At 51.4% G+C, this 14,045-nt stretch overlaps 1 protein-coding gene across 2 annotated transcripts in view; it reads right to left on the bottom strand.

Annotated features, from left to right (window-relative positions):
* Positions 1-13,283, bottom strand: part of ST3GAL1 (ST3 beta-galactoside alpha-2,3-sialyltransferase 1) — an 89,716-nt gene extending 76,433 nt beyond the window's left edge. For both annotated transcript variants that reach the window (XM_069465394.1, XM_069465393.1), the window contains exon 1: positions 13,040-13,283. The gene's annotated coding sequence lies outside the window, so the exon portion shown is untranslated. The remainder of the gene's footprint in view (positions 1-13,039) is intronic.
* Between the last annotated feature and the right edge of the window lie 762 nt (positions 13,284-14,045).

Raw genomic sequence — 14,045 nt, 5'->3', positions numbered from 1 at the left:
GAGAGGGAGAAAAGAAAAAGTCTACTGACCATGGAAACTCTGGGCCCAAGGACAGGGCTGACATCATACAAAGTCTGTCCCTGGTGAATGTGACCCAGAGCACCAGTACTAACTGTCCTATTTATAGCCCTTTGAAATATGGCTCGGTGAAGGGGGGACTTTATTCTTTGGCCTCGTAACTGATGCTGGGGAACCAAGTGGAGGGTGGTGGGAGGGAGGCTGGCAGGGGTCCTGCTGTGCAGGCAGGGAGACCAGACACACTGGGTCCCTGAACCTTTTATCGGCCTGTGTGTGTTAGAGGGAAACATTGTGATATGGTGGAAAGGGGTGTGTAACAGGCCCCCCAACTCAACCACCCCAACGTGGAGCTGTAAAAACATTGATAATGATAATGAGCTCACAGCCAGGTTTAGAAGGTTAAAGAGTCTACAATGACCAGTACATGGTATTTCCTGGCAGAAACTCAGGAAGGAAAAGGCGGCAGACGGATGCCAGAATTCACACAAGCCAACGCAGACTTGCTCAGCGGGAGGTCCAGAGGAGACTGGGAGACTCTGTGTCGTAAACAACAGCGGGACGGGCCCTGGCGCAGCGGGGTCCTGGTAGGGACGGCACCCGCGGTCTGTGGCTGCCCCTGCTGCCTGCTCTGGTGTGCAGGACGACACAGGAGGCTGCCGTCTGGGGCACCCTGCGCTGCCCAAGATGACAAGAGAGCCCAGTGGTGACAGCAGGCCTTGGCAGCGTTACACCGCACCGCCGATGGGCTGAGGAGTCGCACCAGACAGGCCTGGTCCGAGCTGTCTTCTTAGCTATAATATAAGGTGCCACGGTCTTGAGGATCCTTTTATGGCTGACATCTTAGGTATGTCTCATCTGCCTCTAATATCCAGAGACCACATCGTAGCTTCGTAAGCCCAGACAGATTTCTTAGCCTTAAATTCATATAGCTCCAGAGAGCCCCTCCCTGCCACCTCCTCCAGGAAGCCCTCTCTGGTTGGAAACTCTGTATGAGGTTTCCATCCTCATCCACAGAGTGGCCCAGAGGTCAAAGGGCTACTGTGTGGGGCAGAGAGCTCCCTATCACTGGGAGTGACCCAGCAGGTGCAGGATGACCACAGGGTATAGTCTCAGTGAGGAAAACACCACTCCAGGGAGCTGAGCCAGAGGGAGACTGTTGAAGGTGATGATGATGACACGTTACCCACGGCGTATATTTAGCAAGCATTGTCCCAAATGCTTTCCCAGTACGAAACCACTGAAGGCTCACTTTGTACCTCCTGGGAAGTAGGTGCTATTATTATCCACATTTATGGATGAGGAAATGAAGGTACAGAGAGGTTGAGCAACTTGCTCAAGGTCACAGAGTTGGGAAGTGGCAGAGCCAGCGCTTTTACTGAGGGAATCAATGAATCAATGAATGACTCAGAGATGAATAATTGAAGTCTTGGAGCAGGAGAAGGCTGAACAAGGGCACTGCTAAGGCTCTTTGCAAATGCTAAGAGTTTACAATTCTTTGTTCCACACCATCTACATGGGCAACCTGTGTAACTAGACATACTGTACCTCGCCCCCTGCCCCAAGTAACAGTCACAGTATGCGACACCAAGGCTCACAGAAAAAGAGATAACCTCGTTTACTCCATCCCAGGGGCAGGTATTTCAATATTCAAAGCTGTCTCCAAGGCCATTACATTTTTTTTTCCTTGTTTGGATGTTGGCTTGGTATAGACACCAGTTCAGTTTATAAAATCCTACACAGCAGGTCCTTGAATAACATCATTTCATTCAACATCATTTCATTATAATGTTGATGAGAAAAGAAAATCAACTCCCGGCCAGGGTCACCGTGTGAAGTCGGCACGTTCTCCCCATGTCTTCGTGGGTTTTCTCTGGGTGCTCCAATTTCCTCCCACAGCCCAAAGACACGCACGTTTGGTGACCTGGTGTGTCTACACGGCCCCCTTCTGAGTGAGGGTGAGTGGCTGGGTGTGAGTGTGCCCTGGGATGGAAGGGTGTCCTATCCAGGGCTGGTTCTCACCATGTGCCCTGAGCTGCCAGGGTAGGCTCTGGCCACCCTTGACCCTGAACTGGAATAACTGGGTAAATAATTACCTTACTTGTTATTAATCTTTCTTAAATATATGAATAGCTCATAGATTTCGATATTTAATATTAGAGGTGTTTGGGGCCTTTATTTATAAGTTTGGTTTATGACCAGAAGTATGCCAAAGGAACTTAACTCTCGTTTCTGTCAATTAGCTTAGGGTGAAATTGGGTCCTTTATACATCATTTTGTTTAAAATTGTGGTTTCCAAGAATCTATCAGCAACGTTAATTGAGGACCTGCTGTAGTTCAAGGATCATGTTTGCTTAGCTCAGTTTGTCTATGTCACAGGTAGAGACAGAAAAATAACAGCAGGCCTTAGGTTGGAACCAATTCTTCAACGCATGTTGAAAGGTGTGTTTTTCATTTGAAATTTCTATCAGGTGGTGGAAGGAAGAACAACCTTACTGTCTGCCTAATGTCTCCCCTTCATTTTAATTTCCTTTTTTGCCAAAAGACTGAATTTTAAAATTTCAGATTATGCTTTAAGAACAAGCAATAATACACCCCACAAAGACATTCTTGTTTGTGGCAGCTAATATGTTTCCTAAGCAACTGTCTTTATTCATCAAACTCTCCACCAGGTGGTAGGATTAACAGTGTTTTCAAGTAATAAGAACAACAAACCTTTCTCTCCACTGTGAAGATGTTACTAAAAGGGAATTTTCCTATGTTGCAACAGCGAGTTTTACCATTTGTTTTACTTGAAGCAGGTTGCCCCCAAAAAGCACCCGTCTAGATTGGGAGCTGGCTAAGTTTACGTGCCCGATGACAAACTTTATACTCAGCCTTCCTACTCAGGCCTGTCTCCAGCCCCCTGCAAGCTCAAAGTGGCTCACCTCTGAATTCAATTTATATTTACAAGCCAAAGGATGAGGTCTTGCAATCAGCAACTCGTGGATCCCTGCGGAGATGGCATGGGGAGGGACCGTTTAAAGGATACAAAAATTACAGCTAGGTAGGAGGAATGAGTTCTAGCATTCTGTAACACTGTAGGGTGACTATAGTTAACGATAATTTATAATATATTTTCAAATAGCTAGCAGAAGTGATTTTGAATGTTCCCAACACAAACAAATGAATCTTTCAGGTGATAGATATGACAGTTACCCTCATTTGATCACTATGCATTGTGTGTATTGAAACTCACCGTGTACCCCATAAATATGTGCGATTAGTATGCATCAGTGAGAAAAACACACTGAGATACCACTACACACCCATCAGCATGACAATTTATAACTTAGGAAAAATATTTGCATTTCATGTGTGTTATCTATTGTTGTGTAATAAATTCTGACACATTTAGCCACTTTAAAGAAAATTCAAGCCAGACTTTAACAGAATAAAGAAAGCTACAGAGCCAGCCAGAAATGGTGAATTAGGGAGAAAACTTGGAGCCCCAGCCTTTGGAAGCATGAAGCTGCCGGTACGAAGACTTGGGAAGCAGCAAGTAGAGAAAAACCAGGACTTCCTGCCAAAAGGATGTTACACGTCTTCCACGGCCACTGGAGGACGTGGGAGGGCACAGTCGCCCAGTGTGCCAAGCGTCCTGTCTAAACCTCTTAGAGAAGCTGTCCCTCCCTCGCAGAGTCTCCACCAAGGCAGAAACAAAGGATGACCCTGGGAATTACACGGCATGGTGCCTGAGGTCTGAGATTCTGGACAGAAATGGGGTACTTAGGAATTCCAGTTCTGCCACTTTCTAGCTATATGACCTTGGTTAAGTGACTTAACCTCCCTGAGTCTCAGTTTCCACATCTATAAAATGGGATTAGAAAAAAAGTAAAAACGCACACTTTGCATTGCTGTTGTAAAGACTAGGGATGAGGGAAAGCGTGCAGCCTGGCCTGGCCACGGCGGGGGTGCCACAGGGGGCCCTGCACGGATGGAACCTGGACAACCTCTCGTGCACACTGCACGGTTCAACTCGTAAAGCCTTCTGGAAAACTCATCAACTGAAATTATCTTCTTCGAAACCTTATTCAAGGTTTGCCCAGAGCAGCCTCTCCTGCTGCCAGTTAACCAGTTTACCCCCTAAAAATGTGCAAGCAAGATTCCCTGTTCCCAGACTGTCTGCGGGCTTTTGTCCTTCTCTCTGGCTGCTGTGTCTTGCTGTTGACTACCACCTCTGTGAGAAAAAGATTTACGTGCAAAATAACTCTGGGTTATTCATGGACAGCTCCTTTCTGGAGGTTCCACCGTGATGCCCCTACACTTGGGTCTCACCACAGAGCCCTCCACTACCTGCATGCCCCTCCCCCCCCAGCACCCAAGTCTCACGGGCACTGACGGAGCGCTCTGGCTTCCTAAAGCTTAAACTGGCCCTTGGCCAAATCTGTTTCTGGTTCCAGTTCATCCGTAACTGCTTTACATGAACTGTAAATGGGGATTAATGTCATGTTATGTTATGTTGTTATTGTGATGATGAAGTTTTGACTCCAAAAGCCGACTCTAGGATCTGATTAGGATGGTGAAATCAAGATTTATGGTTTTCTGCCGCTGTTCTCAGGCTCAACCAGATGGAGAGGGGGAGCATGGAGGTGAGGTGGAGACAGCAAGGTGACGGGGGCTGGGGCTGAGCGAGGTGGCTCTGCCAGGCTTAGAGGCCTGGATCTGCCGTTTTCCAGCCATCTGACCTAGTGTCGAGCAGGTCACCTCACTGGGCTCTGTTCTTCATCTGTACAGCTCAGAGTGGGAAGGGTGGAGGGGCTCTGAAGGTGTAAACCGAGGACGACAGGTGATGGAACTGTTAGGCTGTTCAAAGTGCGTGCTTATTCCTTGCCCAAAAGTGACCCATGCAGTGTGATGGTAATTTCAGGCACACAGAAGGTCTGGGTGCAGAGCCCTTGTGACCTTGGTAAGTCACTTCCCCCTGTGAATCCAAGCCTTTTTCAGATAAATAAGGAAGACCCGCATCCCAGTTTAGCACACAGATGACGTGAAAGCTGATGTCTGTGAACACTGTCAGTTGATTTACCCTGGACCCCTGGGAGCTGTCTGGCCTTATTAGGGCTCCCGTAGACTAAAGGGAGAGAAAGGGGAGGAATGAGTCCCTTCAGTACTTGGCCAAAGAAATTCAGAGCATTTATTTGGGGCTCCAGTTCAGTCTTCTAGGAATCTAAGAAAAAGTTGGGTTTTTTTTTTTCCTTTTCTCTTTTTCCACTGAGTCTTTTATTTCTAAAAAGGTAAATGTCCAATTAGACGGATTTTTGTCTTTCATGTGGAGTTGTTTTAGGCTTTTTGAGCATGAAACAATATTTTGAAGTCATTCTACCCTCTCAGTTAGAGAAGTAGCTGGGTTTGCTTTGGTTGGGTTTTTTCGGTTGGGTTTTTCTCAAGAACTCTCTGCTAAGTAAATATGCAAGAAGGGAATTTTTGGCCATTCCTGTCTCTTAGTTCACTGTGGATTCAAATGGATTTTTTTTTTTTTTTTAATGCAGCAAAATCTATTACAGGGCTATCTATTTGGGTTTAATTTTTTTTTAAATGTAGCTAATGAAATTCAGAGAAAGTACTTTCTTTGTACACCCGAATGTGGACTTTTCAAAAGTCACTTGCAACCCCCTTTTTAATTCTGCCAAATAACTTAGAACTAATGTTCTTTTCTTCTCAACTTTTCTGAATTATTATAAGTAATTTTTAATTCATATTTTATATTTCCTGAAGGGCTTCAGAATCTAGCTGGTTAGATAACCTCTGATAAATAAAAATTATAGAAGGCCACTGCTTTGGAAGTAAGTTTCTGCACTAGGCCCAAAAGATGAGATTAAAAAGCAAGATGGAGTCACCCATGCTAATGTTCTGAGTTAACAAACCCAAACCAAGTTGTTATCTGACTTCTGAGAAATCAGGAGAGAGATAACAGCCAATTTCCCCAATAGGCCAGATTAAATCTTCAGTGGGCAGGATGATAAAGTTCCCTCTGCTTTAATCCTCACACAAAAAAGTTAGTCTGAAGTAAGCCGATGTTAACTAATCAGCTATTTGTCTATTGTTCTGTCTGAAAATAACTAACACACTTTTGGTTCTTTGCTTCTGATTTCCTCAGCCCATCTCTGTAAAGCCAACCACCTCTGCTCAGGGAATAAAGCGTTGCCTGATTCGAGAATCACCAGAAAACCTATGGAGATCTTTAAATTTGTTGTAATTTTGTGCTTTGACACTTTCATGTATTTTAGAGGAGAGGGGAAAAATAAATACACACACAGAGTCAGAAGTAATGATCCCCAAATCCCCAGAATAATTGGAAGAAAGAAACTTTTAACACACAAATGTTCAAATAATATTATTTGAATACTGCATAGGCTAAAAGGCCATCCTGGAGCACAACCCAACCCCACACCACCCTGTCTGCATCTCAACCTTCTCAGGAATAAAAACTAACGTTTGTTAAGAGACTCTCATATGCCAGGACCTCTGCTAAATTCCTTAATGAATAAACTTATTTTTCACATCAACTGTACAAAGAATATCCTCATGACAAAAGAGGAAACTGAGACAAAGACAAGGTAAGTAATTCGATCACTGGGTAGTAAGTAATAAACCTCCACTGAAACCCAGGCAAACCTTAATACTTACGCTATTATGCTTCTCATTAAGATGCTACTGATAACAATTTAAGGGTATTAATAATATCTTACATGCATTTATTTTTCTAGGGGCAAAAGAGAACTAAGGGCTAAAATTTAGGCTTCTACCAGCTGTGTGGCCTTAGCCAGGGGGTTACCTAGGGAGTTACCCTCCAGTTTCTGGGGCTTCTCTCCTGGAAATCTTGTACCCTGCCCACCCCCTCCTCATCCCCACGCATAGCTATTGCAGAATCAAATGAGACCCACAGGTGTATGTGGCCTCCTCCACCTGCCCTGTCCTGGGGTGCTCCTGCCCCTGGCTGCTGGGCAGGTTCAGTTCTTGGTGGTGCTGGATTGCGCAGAGAAGGCCAGACCAGGGCAAGATGGCGGGTTCATCCTCCTGGTTCCTCCCCTGCCAGGCTGAGTTGTGGTCTCTCTTCCAGAGGCTTCTGTCAACACCTACGGAGATGCCTGCCTCCCCCACCCAGCCCATCCCTCTCGGCACCTCCCCTCCTAATGGCAGTAACAGGGTACCGTGGCATTCCTCACTGATCTCCCTAAACGCTGCTCCCATCTCTGGAAACACACCCTTTCATTAAACTCTCCATTCGTCATTTTCTGCTGGAACCCAGAATGGTAAGATGTTTAAAATATGTGTCACTGCTGGACACACACTAAATGCTCAATAAAAAATGTTAGTTTTTATTCCTGAGAAGGTTGAGATTCAGACAGGGTGGTGTGGGGTTGAGTTGTGCTCCACGATGGCCTTTTAGCCTGTTCAGTATTCAAATAATGCTCCTAAAATTATTATCAGCAAGGCATGTTCACATGCCTCATCCTGTGGGCTCCTCCCAGGTCTCCTGTGATAGAGGAAGAGTGGGAATTTATTCTGCCAGTCCCTAGTTGAGGATGTGGAGGGTCAAAGAGGTTAAGTGATGCACCCAAGGTCCACGGCCAGGAGCAGACAGGACGAGACCAGGGCCAGGACCCAGGAGCTCTGAGTCCCAGGCCGGAGTTTTCCCTGCCCAACCCCCTGACCCTAGGAAACATCCTGACACCAGGCCCTCTCGAACAGTTGTCGCAGGCCGTAACCACAGCAGACCGAGTCCACTCCAGGAGTCCTGAACTTTGATGCAAGTCCCACCCTGCTGACCAGTGAGGCCACACAGAAAAGGCTCCGGCAAGGTTGCCTGGCCTTACAGTGCTGGGCACTCCACGTCCCTGCTCCTGGAAACAGCAGTGTGGGCAGCTTCTTCGGCCATGGCCCTGGCTAGCTAGTAATTCTGTGTCCTGCCCTAGGGAAAAGCAAGTTTTACAGAGCCCACAGGAATGAGAGAAGCATGCTATTCCAATGCAGCCGGGAAGCCTTGCTTCTTCCAAGGGGGTCATTGACAAACCATTTTATATTAAAATCAGCCTCCTCATGTTTCCATGAGCTTTCCAAAACTTTCCAACCTCAGTCAATTTCTTCATTCGGCACAGGCTCTGTTCTTGGAGTGCTCCAAGCAATCAGTCACTTTCTCTTATAAACAGACTTACGCAGCTGGAATCTGGAGCTCAGGGACTCCTATGTGCACAACTCTCCCAAGCATCCTCCTCTCCTTTAACCCTTCCAGGGCCCCTGCCTCCCAGGGGTGATCACCCACATGCACCCCAGAGCTCACACAGCTACCTGGCCTGCAGTAGCGTCTCCCTGGAAACCTGGGCACTTTCTCCCACCTGCTGCCATGCCATTTAACTCCACCCTCTCAAATCAGCTATTTAAATCTGAGATAAAGTATCAGGACAAGCACTAAAAAGAAAGCATTGGGTTTTATTTCTTAAAGCAAATGCAAAGCAGACACTGTTCTATACCCAACCACTGTAATGCTTGGAGGCTCACCTAGTGTAAGGACCTGCACGCTGGCTGGGAGGCGACAATCGTCCCAGGCAAACAAACCAGAGATCAGGACCTCCGGAAGGAAAGTGGCCAAAGCACTAAGCCTCTAAAATGCCCTGTCCCCTCACCTCTTCAGAACCATGCAGAAAAGGCTTGTGGCCAATCTGTTATTTTATTTTACTTTACTTTTCTTGCCCACCAAGGGTGTGCAAGACACTTTGATATCGGATGCATTCAAGAAGATAACTTTGCTCTCCTGCAGCCTAACTCATCTCTAGAACACCCCAGAAACCTAAGGCTTTATCAGTGAATCCTTCTGTGGGTCCCTCAAGGTGGAAGGAAACTTGCCCATCCTCTTTCAGCACATGCATATTTCTATATGCCCGGCACTGTATGTCCCGAGCCCCTCCCCAGGACACGCAATCTCTGGGACAGCAGGAGATAAGGACCATTCGTTCTTCCCTCTCTGTATCTCAGCACCTTGCAGGGTGCCCTGGAACGTCATTTCAGGCTCGTCTGAAAATCAAAACAATCCAACCACCACCACCAACAACAAAACCAAATAACCTGGTCTTTACAGTCCGGTAACTTCCCCTCTGAGCCTCGGTATTTTTGTATTGAAGTGAAAGGGTTGAACAAAGTTATTTCTAAGGTCATTTTCAGCTTGTAGATGGGAACAGAACAGGCCCTGGCAAGGTCACCACTGTCCCTCTCTGCAATATGCATCATTTGGGAGTCCCCTGAGATGTCACCTCGGCTCTGTCAGGTTTAAGACCTCAGAATCTGAATCTTCTGGGCATTCTTTCAAAATCTACAACTGCTGGAAAATGACTTTGCCAAGTGAGTGGGGGCTCCAAATGGCCCTGACCTGCTCTGTGAGAGAGGGGGAAGATGCCCTTGGCACGGGTTAGTGGACAGTACCGCCTCCCTTGGTCAGGGCTGTCTGTAATGCCAGGCGGGTTTTGAGGGTGGTGCTGACGGTAGCAAACATAGATGAGGTGGGGGCTGTCTTCACAAAGAAAAGCTTTAATGGACCCAAGGTGACTGTCAGAACTCCAAAGCCTCTCATTTTGCAGAGTGAAACTGAGACCCAGAGCCTGGAATAGCAGGGTGCCAAGCTGCAAATTCATTTAGCATTGCCACTGGGACTCCAATGCAGCCTCTCTCTGGCCCTGGTCTGGGCTCCTGTGAGCAAAGTACAGCATAAAAGAGCTCTCAGACCCTCCGTCTGCGTGGGGACGTGGTGAAGTCTGCACATGGACTACACCACTGAACAAAGCTGCACGGAAGCCTTATTCTAGAATTCTTTGTGACCAAGCCAGCTCTTCCACCAGCCTGTGAACTGCACACACATGCATACAAGACTCACTGGGAAGCCTTTACAAGATGACTGGGGGCTGTTATTTTTTGCTTTCCTGGTTGCTTTTTGTGGTGTGGGAGGGGACCTGGGGTGAGGGTTAAGGTTTAGATCCCATGCGGCAAAGCCCTGTCCAAATACAAATCCTTTGAGTCAGCAACCCTTTAGACAGGAACTGACTCAAGCTAAGCAAGGTTAACTAACCAGGATGTTCAAAGAGTCACATATTCAAGAGGCCCCATCCTGGGGGACTGCCAACCGCTTGCTGTTAGGGTGGTGTCCTGGCTTGGGGGGCTGCTTGGTGAGGAGGAGGAGGAGGAGAGATCCAGGCCCCGGATCCAAGCCCACAGATGACTCCATTCCCCCAGAGCAGGGGGGCCCAGGGCTCCCGGTATCAGTGACAGGCAATTCTGTGGAGGTCCCCAGACATCAGGAGGAATACTGGGGAGCCCAGCCAGGGCAGTGGCCAACCTGAGCCTCCACACCAGAACACAGGCCTTTCTGCAGTTCGCAAGAATGCTGCTTAGAAGTTAGCTTCTGCCTGCTGCTGCAGCGCTAGAAGTGCAGAATCCACATCCTCTAAAGAAACCCTCTGCTATCACTTCCCCCAACGCTTCCTGTTTTTCTCTCTCACCCTGGTGAGGTTCTACGGCCTGCCAGCCAGGGAGGTCGGGAAGACCCTGCTCAATCGCACCACCTGTACAGCAAATGCAGACCCAGCAAAATGCAGGGACAACAAATTCCAGGGCTTGTGGGATTTCCGAAAGTCAGGAGAAGGAGCTCTCTATTCATTCTTTCATTTATTTACTCAGCAAAAACTGTGATGGAACTCCTTCCCCTCAGACCTGAAGTCAAGGTATATGGGTACAGACATACATCCACATATATATGTGAACATATGTATGTATGCAACACACATATTCACATATGTATTATAGTCACACAATTTTCTATTCTGCAGAACGTATTTTGGAGATAGTAGCAATGGCCCCATTTAGCAGACATGGAAACTGAGAAACCGAGAGGTTAAGTCTCATGGCCAAAGTCAGAGGGACTGAGACGCATATTGGGTGACTGGAAGAGACCCCACTTCGCACCCAGATCTGGCTGGAAGCAGGGGCATGAAATGGTGAACTCTGGTCAGTCCTTTCAGCCACCAACGGGATTTCAGAAAACGGCCTGGGCCACGGTGATTGGGGCAGGAATGGGAGGTGCCAGGAGGCGCACAGGGTGACACAGGCACCAGGCGCCCCTTCCCCGCCTCGCAGCCACGCAGCAGTTTCCACAGAAGCCAGCAGGGGGCAGTGCGCCTTGCCTTTTCGAGCCTCGGGGCGCTCTCGGGCAGCACCCGCGAAAGAAAACCAGGGGGGGCTGCGCCCGCAGCTTCTAGGAATACGACAGAAGGAGAGCGACGCGTAGTAGGTGCTCAAGGCACGTCTAGAAGCCGAAAGGGCTTGACCGAGTAGATAAATTTGAGTTCAGCAGTAGAAAGGGGTAGGGGAAAAGGGGGCGTCCTGGCCCCTGCCAACACCTTCCATCTTAGACGCCTGGGCAAAGAACATGGCACTGGCACCTACTACGTGCCAGGAGCAGTGGCGATGACTGGACTGCCTCGTTCCCCGCTCATCCCGTTTCCCCCTCCGCCCATCTCTCCCTCTCGCCACACACACCCGGCCGCAGAGCGGGGGTGGGCGCTCGCCGTCTCCCTGGGGAACCATACAGTCACAAATTCGTCGGGCCTGGGGACCAGCAACAGGAATAAGTCAAGTCGGGGTGAGGCCAGTGTTCCCAAAAAGCAAACATGTGAAATTCAGGCGAACGCCACATGCGGCCGGCGAGTTAGTCCCTGACCCCAGGGTCACGGCTGTCTCCCTCGGCGGGGCTCCCCAGGTCCAGGAGAAGCAGTGACCTACCCAGCCCCCACCTCTTGCGCGCTAGTAGGTGCGCACAGGTTCCCTAGCCTAGCGCACCATAAAGCCCCGCTCCAGGCAGGGCCCGAGGGAGAAGAGACTCAAGGCTCCCGCAGATGGACAGAACCCAAACGGTCCGGACGGGGACTCTGCTGCAAGGCAAGGCGAAGGAGCGTTTGGGCGTCTCTGTGCCAAGCTCAGGCGCAGCCTCAACCCCCATCTCAAGTTCAGCAGCGCTTCCTCCCGCAAGGTCATGCTCAGAGAAAGGAGCTGAAAGTTGCGCCACCGTCCCGATTCCAAACTAGCTGTACCCCCACCAGGGCACCTTGCCCCAGTGTAACAGCTGCCCGCCTCCGCGCGCTCCCAGAAGGGGCTGCCCTGTCTCGTGCAGGTCACACACGCGACAGACGCAGACAAGTTGCTAACTTTTGTCAGATTATTTCTCCGCAGCTGCGGCGCCTAACGGGACTGGGGCGGACTCGGGAGTTTCGAGTTGCCACTGACACCACTCCCCGACGTGCTCCCCTTTGCCCACCCGAACCCCCCACTCTGCACCACGCCGCGTCCAGCCGCCCCAACCCAGGCGCCAACTTCACCGCGGATCCGGAGCAGCGCGGGCAGGAGGCGTCCCCGGGGCCGATAGCCACCACCCGGGTCTGCGCCTGCTCGCAGCGGATTGGGAGACCAGATCCGGATACCGTCCCACGACCGCTGGTCGGGATCCTGGGCTGCCTCCGCAGTGTTCCAGCCAGTGACTCCGACTCCGCTGGAGCGCCTAAGCCGCGCCGCCCAGTGGGGTCTCCTCCCACTACCGGGGAGACCCCAGCCCGGTGCTGTGTGCAATGTCACTGGGGCCGCTCCGGTAACCGCTGCCCAGACGCGGCGTAGGCTCCCCGCTGAGCTCCAGGCAGCTTCCCCTGTTAACGGCTGAAGACCCCCAGCCCGAACCTCCTCCCCGACCTTCTTCCGCTCCCACAGAACCGATGGTCGCCGGGCTAGGGAAGGGGTCTCCCTACGTGTGTCTTCCCTCTGGCGCCTGCGGTCCTCGGTCTCACCTCCACTGTCACACCCTCCTAGTTCCCTCCCCATCCCTCTGTTCTCGGGTCCGGACAGTCGCCCCTGCACTCGGAGAGCACACACGAAACTGCACGGCCCCAACTCCGGAGGACGCAGCCCCCCGCGCACCCCGAGCAGGGTTCGGCTCCGCGCTCGCACTCACCGCGGCTGGAGACACGCTAGAGTTTCCGCGATTTGAGCGTGAGGGGGGTCGGAGGAGAATCCAGAAGGGGTGTTCCTCACCCTCGCCCCCTTCCTAGCTCACATCGCCTCTTCCTTCTCTCTTGCCTCTTCTTCCTCCTCTTCCTCCTCCCTCCGGTCTAGGGCTCTTTGTCTTTGCAAAGTGTCGAAACTGTCTGGCATAGTGGGCTCCGCCGGCGGAGGTTGGAGCCGGGGAAGCGGGAGGCGGGGTGAGGATGGGAGCGGTCTCGGGAACACCTTCCCCCGGGTGTAACGGGAGCGGGAGGCGGGGCGACCGGGGAGGGGCCTCCTTCCCTGGCAGGCGGGGGCCCGGAGCCTGGGCGCGCCGGAGCCGGCAGACGCCTCTACAGCGCGGCCCTCCCCTTCCTCCGCCCAGTGCCCGCCCCCGGGGCCCACGCTCCCCGCCTCCTCCCCCCGCCGGCGCTCGGCTTTCCCCTAGCTTGGGGCTTCCTGCCAGCCCCTTGTAGCTCCACCGAGCCACGTGGACCGCAGCGGGCTCGGCTGGGGCCGGGCCAGGGTGACGCCGGCGGCGGCAGTGGCGGCGCGGGGATCGGATCGCCGCCCAGAGAGCGGCTCTGCGGGGACAGCTCCGTGCCTCCCCGCGCCTGGACCTCCGCCTGCAAGCTGGCGAGGTTAAGGAAGAGCGCCGGGCGGCCCGAGGGCCTCTGGGTTCAGCCACAGGAAGGAGAAGACGGGCACGCACCGAGAGGACTTGGCGGTGCCCGAAAAAGCCCGAGTCGGGGGCGCGGTGACGAGACGGGGCTGATACCCCTGCTGGCGACTGGGCAGAGCCCGCGACTTGCTCTGAGGGCGCGGGACTCGAGGTGGGATTTAGGGAGGGGGAAGGGAGGAGCGTGGCAGAGCTCGGGGACTCATGAGGCCGGTTCCGCGGTTCGGAGCTGCAGAGCTGGGCTCCGCGGCCGGCCCCGGTCCCGGCCCCGGCCCAGCCCTTGCCCTGCCTCGCGTGC

Source organism: Eulemur rufifrons, chromosome 3 (genome assembly GCF_041146395.1).
Source record: "Eulemur rufifrons isolate Redbay chromosome 3, OSU_ERuf_1, whole genome shotgun sequence".
Classification (NCBI taxonomy): domain Eukaryota; kingdom Metazoa; phylum Chordata; class Mammalia; order Primates; family Lemuridae; genus Eulemur; species Eulemur rufifrons.
The sequence above is the reverse complement of the archived record's forward strand: the minus strand, read 5'-3'. Positions and strand labels throughout refer to the sequence as shown.